Raw genomic sequence first — 9,726 nt, 5'->3', positions numbered from 1 at the left:
ATAAAATGAGTCTGCTGTTGCTATAGTCCGCTCTGTGAGCTCCAGCATCACCCTCTTCCTATAAAGCAAGGTATACATCCCCCGCGGTGTGAAGCCCTAGGCCATGTCAAATGAATTATTGAACACAGTACAGTTCACGTGGCGGATGAATATTCAGAGCCTGCTCTCTTTTCACAACCTGTCTCCTTTTTATGTCATCTGCATTCACGCGGCATTGGCCTGGTGAAGGCCGCTCTCTGTTGGACGAACGTGACTGGCACACAGAGCAACCCCCCCCCCCTCCCCACCCCAACCACCACCAAAAAAACAAACCGTTGAGTCGTTTCTGTCTCAATCGCCCGTTGCATTGCTACACGCAGTTCATAAAAGTGAGAATAGGATGCCTAGGCTTCTCCGAGCTACCCAGGTGCTCTGGGTGCTGACCTGTTGAGTCAGAGATGCATGCTGGAAATGCACCATGACCCCTCCATGACCAGTATTTCCAGCTGGCAACTATATTGAACATTATGCTCTGCTTGCATGCATATCATCTGAAATCCTCCTCACTTCAGGTGAAGTAGTAATTCAGACAGTGAGGGTGGTGTACACACACGTCTGCACCTTTTGTAGAAGCGCAATGTGCAGAAAATACATGGATCAGAAAAACAGACCTAATATCATGGTTAATAAATCAGCTATAGTTGAACTGAAATGTGATCTGACTGACCTTAGAACCATCAAAAGGAATGCTTTTGCGAATTTCAGCAATCAGCATGACCTACTGTCTTCATAAAATATTCATCGGTACACCCTGTCAGGCTGAATTTTCCTGGCAGGCGTGCTGATTGAGATTATTCTAAAAGAACAGCCCCTCCTAGTGGCTGCTGCTCAGTGCAGCACCCTGTGCTACCTCAACCCCTAAAACTCTGGGCCTGGCATTGTAGTTATTCTACAATGTAGTTATGCTGTTATTGTTGTTATGCTGTAATGAGACTTAGGGCCGTGTACACCTACATGAGGGTGTACATGTGTTAAAATTGGCTGTAATTGTACTGTAACTGCTGTGATAACACATCTGATGTCACTGATAATTTTCTAAATTCACTCAACTCTGAAATAATCAGTTTGATCAAGACCATTGGATTGTATACAGCAGGGGTGGGCAGTGTGGGGAGTTAATTACCGGAGTTGACAAAAGGTTTCCATATAGCAATGCATATATTTTGAACCTAGAACCAGGGACATCATCACAACCACAGAGAAATATCCCATCAGCCACCAGGGACATCCTAGCAACCACTGAGAAACATCCTAGCAGCCACCAGGGACATCATCACAACCACCTATAAACGTCCTAGCAGACACGAGGGACATCATAGCAACTACACAGAAACATCTTAGCAGCCACCAAGAAACATCATAGCAGACACGAAGGACATCATAGCAACTACCTAAAAACATCTTGGCACATACGAGGGACATCATCGCAACTACCTAGAAACATCCTAGCAGACACCAAGGACATCCTAGCTGCCACCAGGGACATCATCACAACCACCTAGAAACATCTTAGCAGACACCAAGGACATCCTAGCAACTACCTAGAAACATCTTAGCAGCCACCAGGGACATCATCACAACCACCTAGAAACATCTTAGCAGATACGAGGGACATCATAGCAACTACCTAGAAACATCTTAGCAGCCACCAGGGGCATCATCGCAACCACCTAGAAACATCCTAGCAGTCACCAGGGACATCATAGCAACTACACAGAAACATCTTAGCAGCCACAGAGAAACATCATAGCAGACACAAGGGGCATCATCACAACCACCTAGAAACATCCTAGCAGTCACCAGGGACATCATAGCAACTACACAGAAACATCTTAGCAGACACAAGGGACATCATCGCAACCACCAAAAAAACATCCTAGCAGTCACCAGGGACATCATAGCCACCACCAGGGACATCATCGCAACCACCTAGAAACATCTTAGCAGACACCAAGGACATCATAGCAGTCACCAGGGACATCCTAGCCGCCACCAGGGACATTATCACAACCACCTAGAAACATCCTTGCAGACACCAAGGACATCATAGCAGTCACCAGGGACATCCTAGCTGCCACCAGGGACATCATTGCAACCACAGAGAAACATCATGGCAACCACATGAAACTGCATAGCAACCATCCAGCAACCATCTGGAATTCCATATTAACTGCTTAGCAACAGCACAGCAACTGCCTAGTGCTACGCCTTCGGATGTCTAGTGCAGAATTATAACATGGCAGGCTCTGAAGTAAAGCCAAAGAGGCTGCCTTCAACCGTTCAAGTGCATTTGTAAGTTTTGTTAATTAACGGCTTCAGGGTGAGTTAAAGCCCAAACAAAACACAGCTAAACTGAAGTAATCTAACACTAAAACAACATACAGTACCACACCAAACTCCCTGTAAATGAACTAAGAGAAATGAATGAATTATAACTGAAACTAAGAGGGAACGGCACTCATCCCCTGCTTACAGACTAGAAAAATATAGAATTCTGTTAAGCAAGCTCACACAAACTAAGACAAGTCATTTGGGCATTTGGTCTGGTCAGTGGGGGCTGAGGGCATGAATGCAACCACTGGAACAACCCAACCCCCTACAGTCATCTTTGCCCCTTAAGTAACTGGAGCGCCCCCTGCTGCACTCAATCACATCAGTCACAGTCTTCCAGCCATTGATCCTAAAACAATTAATAAAAAGAGAGAGAATGAGAGAATGAACAAACAAGACATAAAGGGTCCTAACATCAGCAACTCCATAGTAACCACCAGGAATAACAGCATAACACTTGGGAATGCATTCAATTATTCAATGAACTTGTTACGAATATGAGGCCTGTTGTCTGAGACATTATTTAAAATAGTTTTATTAACTAAATAAATAAATAAATGAATACAATTCTGGCTAACAGTTACATGCAAGGCCTTGAAAGTACCCAAGGCCCAAAATAAACTGTTATGTTCAGGACTTTTCTGCTATTTTACTGTTATTAACACTACATTTAAAACTCATTTCAGATAATAATCAATAGCTATAACTGCAATGTAGACATACTTACCCCTGGTTCTTATTATTACCACCACCACCACCACCAATTCTGAGTCTGTAGGTTTCCCTACACCAGAGGTAGGCAATTCCAGGCCTGGAGGCCCGGATTCCTGCACAAGCACACCTGATTCAAGCCACCTGTCAGGTGTAGTAGGTCTGTTAGAGCAGGGAAATCAGCTGTGCTGGACTCCAGCCCCCGTTTCCCACCCCTGCTCTACCCCGAAACACTCAGTCAGACTTTCTGTATATGCTTATATGGCAACAACTGAAATGAGGTGACCTTTTGGCTTTAATACCCTCATATAATTGACCTAAATAAGCACTGATTGAAATCTACACACCTGCTTCAGTACAAAGGTGATTAATGTCTGACTCGAGCATTAAGCTCCGTACACAGGGTTGAAATGTGCCCATCTTGAGCCCATCACAATATGCTCCTGAAACAGCCAAGCAGCTGAAGTCTCCACCATGCTGAAGGCAACAGGGCCATGTTGACGAGGGAAACTGTGATTAAGCATCTGTGCTGAGTCATGCAATTGCAGTGAAAACTAAACATCAGTTAAAGCAAAAACACACCACTGGAGTGTGCATGTGGGATTAATGAATCTAAGCTTGGCTTAGCTCTAAATACAGTCTTATCTCTAACAGTTATTAGTGCAGAACCTACAGTAGTATTCTCACAGCCTGATGTGGGATTATAGGATTGCTTTATAGGATTGTTTTTTTAACACATGCTTTATTTATATGTTTATTTATATTTATTATTTTTATTATTTTTATTTATATGATTTATTTATAATTAAAGATTCCCATCTAACTTATTAACATGCGTAAAAACGTAACTGGAGAATTTGTATTAGGAAACTTTCACTTGATTATATGCTGTATCTAACCACACACACACACACACACACACCGTAAGTGATCTAGCCTGATACTAAACTTTTCAGAACAAGCTATTTAAACACTTCAGATGTGTTCAAGATGTGCTACACAAGCAAATTCTTAAATTACGCAAGTCATTATTTGAATTTTCCGTGGCCGTGGGAGTGCAGCCTGTCAGCCAGTAATATTTAAATATTCATAAATCTAGTAAAGTGGATCTAGTGGATCTAGTCAGATCCAGTCATAAAAACACATTAGTCCAGACGTGTATATCATTACACAGCACTGGTTAATGCAGTAACCTTGTCATTTACTTTAAAAGCAGTGTTTCTTGGTCTGATTAGCCGCTAGCATAATGCTAGTCTCCACTTGCCTTGCACCCCTGTGCACTATGGGACTGTGGAGTATCATGTTCGAGCCAAGATGGCAGCAGTGTATGTTCTCATTTGATGTCAGGCAGCTTAAATACATGCAGGTGAAGCTCGTAACAGACATACAGATAGCATACCGCCACTGTTGCACAAAAACCTTGTATCTCCAAACCGGCAGCTTTACAAGAGAAGGAGAAGCCTTAACCTTTAATGGAAGCCAGTGTAACAAAGATTTTACTCCAAGTCATTTAGGGCATTTCTATTGGTCCGCTCATCATAAATATGTGACGTGATAGTCCATATTTGAAAGATGTATAAAAAAAATAAAAAAAGTGAAGAAATTAAAAAATGGAAATACAAGGTTATTATGTAACCATGTGTGTGTGTGTGGCTTTATATATATATATATATATATATATACTAGTGGTGTCAATCAATTAAAACGTTTAATTCTGGATTAATACTGAATAATCATTAGTTAAAATGCTAGCTAGCGCATCCTTGGAATTTTGGGAGGGAGAACTACATGTGTGCCTAATAAACTGGCTAGAGTGTAGTTTTGAGAAAAAGAGAAAATTCTTCTTATGAGATTTAATCCATATTCAAGCATAAATTCAGTGTAATCGCTGCGTTTACATTGCTAAATAAAAGCTCTAATACGTGACTAGGCTCTGTAAAGAGAGAGACCTACGGGAAGAATTTGGGTGAGGCAAACTTGGTACACTTATTCTACAGGAGACTGAGTTCATTTTTGTCACAAATTCTACTTAAATAGCCCACAATGGCTAGGAGAACACAGGTAATTAGACCTTCATTTATTAAAAACCTAAATGTCAAATATTATATGTATACAAGTGAGTACGCCCTATGAATAACCCCTAAAAGTGAGCTGCGGTGCGTTTAGATTCCACTACTCGAGATGTTTCTACCACTTAACTGGAGTCCATCTGTGGTTAAATCAATTGATTGGACATGACTGGGGATTGCCAACACCAGCCTACATAAGGAATCCTCTGCATCGTCAAGGCATAGATCTGGAGAAATGCACAGATGAATTGCTGCAGCTTTCATTTGCATTCATCATTCAAAAAACGGTCAATATTTGAAACCACCAAGAATTTTCCTAGACATGGTCGTCTGGCCAAACTGAGTGATTGGGGAAGATGGGCTATGGCCAGGGAGGTGAGTAGGAACCTGAGGGTCACTCTGACAGAGCTCCAGCATATCCATGTGGAGATGGGAGAACCTTTCAGAAGGTCAGCCATTCAGGTAGCACTCCATAAGTCACGTCTTTATGGTAGAGTAGCCAGACAGAAGCCAATCCTTAGTAAAAGGCACATGACGGCCCCCTGGTGTTTGCCAAAAAGCATCTAGAGGAAATAAGATTCTCTGGTCTGATGAAACCGAACTTTTTTTTTGGAGCCTCACGTCTGGAGGGAAACCAGCCACCCCTACATTGAAGTGTATAGCAGTGGCAGCATGTGGAGATGTTTCTCAGCAGCTGGACCGGACCGGAGGGAAAGATGAATGCAGCTAAGTACACTGAGATCCCTGAGGACTCCACTCCAGAGAGCTCTATATATTATATATATATATATATATATATATATATATATAATCAAAATATTATGGCCACCTCTGGTTTGGAATAAACTCACCCCATTGTAGCACTGCTGTGGTTGATCCACTTATGCCAGTGTAACACTCACTAACACGTTGCCACCACCATATCTGGATCACTGCAGTAATACAAACGCCCCACCACCCAAATACTACCAGCTCTGTGGTGGTCAGTCCTGTGGGGTCCTGGCCATTGAAGAACAGGGTGAAAGGAGGCTGATAACGAAGTATGCAGAGAAACAGATGTATACAGTCTGTAACTATACTAAATAGAACTGCACAGTGCTCCTATATGGTCAGTGGAGCCTATATAATGGGCCGGGTTCATTCCTGGACAGTAGAGACCCATGAAAGAGCAGGTGTCCCATACACATAAAAAGAGAAAGTAGCTCTATAGGAATATAGAGGGATGTGAGAAGACTTTATACATGCTGTGTGTGTATGTGTAAACCACATTCTTACCCCCTCCTACCCCAGGATCTCAGTCTGTGTGGTGGAGCCTTCTCGGCACTGCAGTGACACCAGCCTGGTAGTGACATGACAGAGTAGATTACACAGCAGCGTTGTTGAAGTTTCCAAATGACTCAGGGTCACTGCTGGGCTAAGAATAGACCATTGGACCAGAAATACCCAGCCAACACTTGTGCTGTGGTCATAAACTGACCCCTGATGAAGGGCTAGAGGATGACTAACACAAACTGTGCAGCAACAGATGAGCTACAGTCTCTACGTTTGCAACAACAAGGTGAACCAATGAAGCTGGGGTGTCTAAGAGAGTGGACAGTGAGTGGACACAGTGTTTAAAAACTCCATCAGCACTGCTGCGTCTGATCCACTCAAACCAGCACAACACACACTCTTAACACACCACCACAATGGCAGTGTCACTGCTGTGCTTAGCCTGATCATTCACCCAAATAGTACTCAGTGGGGGGCCTTGTGGGGGTCCTGATCATTAATGAATGAGCTAAAGGAGGGCTAATAAGTTATGCAGAAGAACTACAGTCTGTATCTACAAGGAAGAGGAGGCCTTAATTGTCATTTTGCAAAGCAAAGTTCCTCTCTTTGCACATCCGACCCCAGCTTAGTCACATTAGTGGACATTTATGGGTCACACCAAGGGACATTTCAGACTTTTACTGTTACTTTTGTAACCTGTCTTTAACTGTTAGCAATATATATTTGGACTCTAATTACTGCAAGTATGCACATGGTTCACTATGATTTTGTGGTTTAACATTTAGTTTTACATTTAAAAATATGAAGTAGGGGTGTCACACTAAAGGACAAGACAAGGTAACAGTTTCAGTGGTGAAGTGCAATATTTGGACAGTTCTGAGACAAAAAGAAAAGGCACATGTGCACATCAGGCTTAATAAGCGGCTTCAGTAACATGACCTTGAACAGAGGCCTTCAACTGAATACATTTGCAGTGGAATTGGCTGATTTTAAAGCAGGACATGGTGTCACACCAGAGGACATGGTTTTCAGTGACAACATTTATGGAGTTCCTACACTTTTAGAAATATATGGATGGAAACTGGGAATCTGGATGGAAATCTGAGCTATTTATCAACATTTGTGTGCTTTACATTTTAATTGATAAGTTATTATAAATTAAAATATATATAACATATGTATTAACTATATATAAATTATTAACTCATGCATAAGACAATCATATGCTGATTTTGAAAGGTGTGTGCATAAATATATACACAAATATATACATATACATATATATACATAAACACACAGACACACACACACGTGTATGTATATATAAATAAACTATATATAAATTATTAACTCATGCATAAGACAATCATACGCTGATTTTGAAAGGTGTGTGTGTGTATATATATATATATATATATATATATATATATATATATATATATATATATGCCCTCCATAATTATTGGCACCCCTGGTTAAGATGTGTTCTTTAGCTTCTAATAAATTGAGTTTTTTTCTAAATAATATAGGACCACGATGGAGTAAAATCCAACCTTTAACTCAAGTGAATTTATTCAATAGGAAAAAAATCCCACATTAAGAAATTATTGTTTAACATCAAATCATGTGTGCCACAATTATTGGCACCCCTGATGTTAATACTTTGTACAACCCCCTTTTGCCAACAAAACAGCACCTAATCTTCTCTTGTTTCATGTTTCACAAGATGGGAGAATACAGATAGAGGGATCTTTGACCATTCCTCTTTGCACAATCTCTCTAAATCATCCAGCGACCTCATCCACAATCTCCTCTGCACTCTCCTCTTCAGCTCACCCCACAGGTTTTCAATGGGGTTGAGGTCTGGGGACTGAGATGGCCATGGGAGGAGCTTGATTCTGTGTGTGGTGAACCATTTCTGTGTAGATTTGGCCATATGTTTTGGGTCATTATCTTGCTGAAAGACCCAGTGACGACCCATCTTCAGCTTTTGGGCAGAAGGCACCAGATTTTGTTTTAAAATGTCCTGGTATTTCAAAGCATTCATGAGGCCATGCACCCCAACAAGGTTCCCAGGGCCTTTGGAAGAGAAACAGGCCCACAGCATCACTGATCCTCCCCCATATTTCACAGTGGGCATGAGGTGCTCTTGTGTTAGGCCAGACCCACTTAGATCTTAGTCTCATCTGACCAAAGCACACGGCCCCAGTTGAAGTTCCAGTACTGCTTAGCAGACTCCAAACGTCTGCGTTTATGATTGTGAGTGAGAAAAGTTTTTTTCTGTGCATGCCTCCCAAACAGTTTGTTGGCATGCAGATAGCGCCTGATGGTTGTTTTGGAGACTTTGTGACCCTAAGAAGCTACCATTTGTTGCAATACTGTAACAGTCAGCTTTGGAGACCTTTTTATTTCTCTTATCATCCTCCTCACTGTGCGTGGTGGCAAAATAAACCTGCGTCCTCGTCCAGGCTTGTTTACCACTGTTCCAGTTGTTTTAAACTTCTTAGTAATTCCTCTGACAGTAGATATGGACAGGTGGAGGTGAGTGGCTATTTTCTTGTAGCCATTGCCTGACTTGTGGAGGTCAACACACATCTGCCTTACTTGAATGGTATGTTCCTTTGTCTTTCCCATGTTGAAGAGAAATGGCCTCTGTGTCATGTCATATTTGTACCCCAGGGTAACAGGAAGTTGTGAATTACTAATTAAATGTTCCTACATACTCTGATCAACTTCGTAAACTACTGTAGAATTGACAGAAATACTTTAATTACATTTATTTCCTAAGAAATGTTAGGGGTGCCAATAATTGTGGCACACATGATTTGATGTTAAACAATTATTTCTTAATGTGGGATTTTTTTCCTACTGAATAAATTCACTTGAGTTAAAGGTTGGATTTTACTCTTTTTTCCATCGTGGTCCTATATTATTTAGAAAAAAACTCAATTTATTAGAAGCTAAAGAACACATCTTAACCAGGGGTGCCAATAATTATGGAGGGCACTGTATATACACATACATGGTATACATATATACACAATTATATACATATACATACATATACACACACATATATGTATATAATGTATGTGTGTGTGTATATATATGTATATATGTATATCATACATATATACCAAGACCAACATTGGCAGCAGATCCTGTAAGTCCTGTAAGTTGTGAGGTGGGACCTCCATGGATCGCATTAGTGAGCTTCGGGTGCCCATGACCCTGTCCTTGCTTACTACACATTTGCTAGATACTGACCACTATTACTATACCGGACAACCCCCACAGGACCTAC

The sequence above is a fragment of the Salminus brasiliensis genome, chromosome 2 (genome assembly GCF_030463535.1).
Source record: "Salminus brasiliensis chromosome 2, fSalBra1.hap2, whole genome shotgun sequence".
Taxonomy (NCBI): domain Eukaryota; kingdom Metazoa; phylum Chordata; class Actinopteri; order Characiformes; family Bryconidae; genus Salminus; species Salminus brasiliensis.
Note: the sequence above shows the minus strand (reverse complement) of the source record.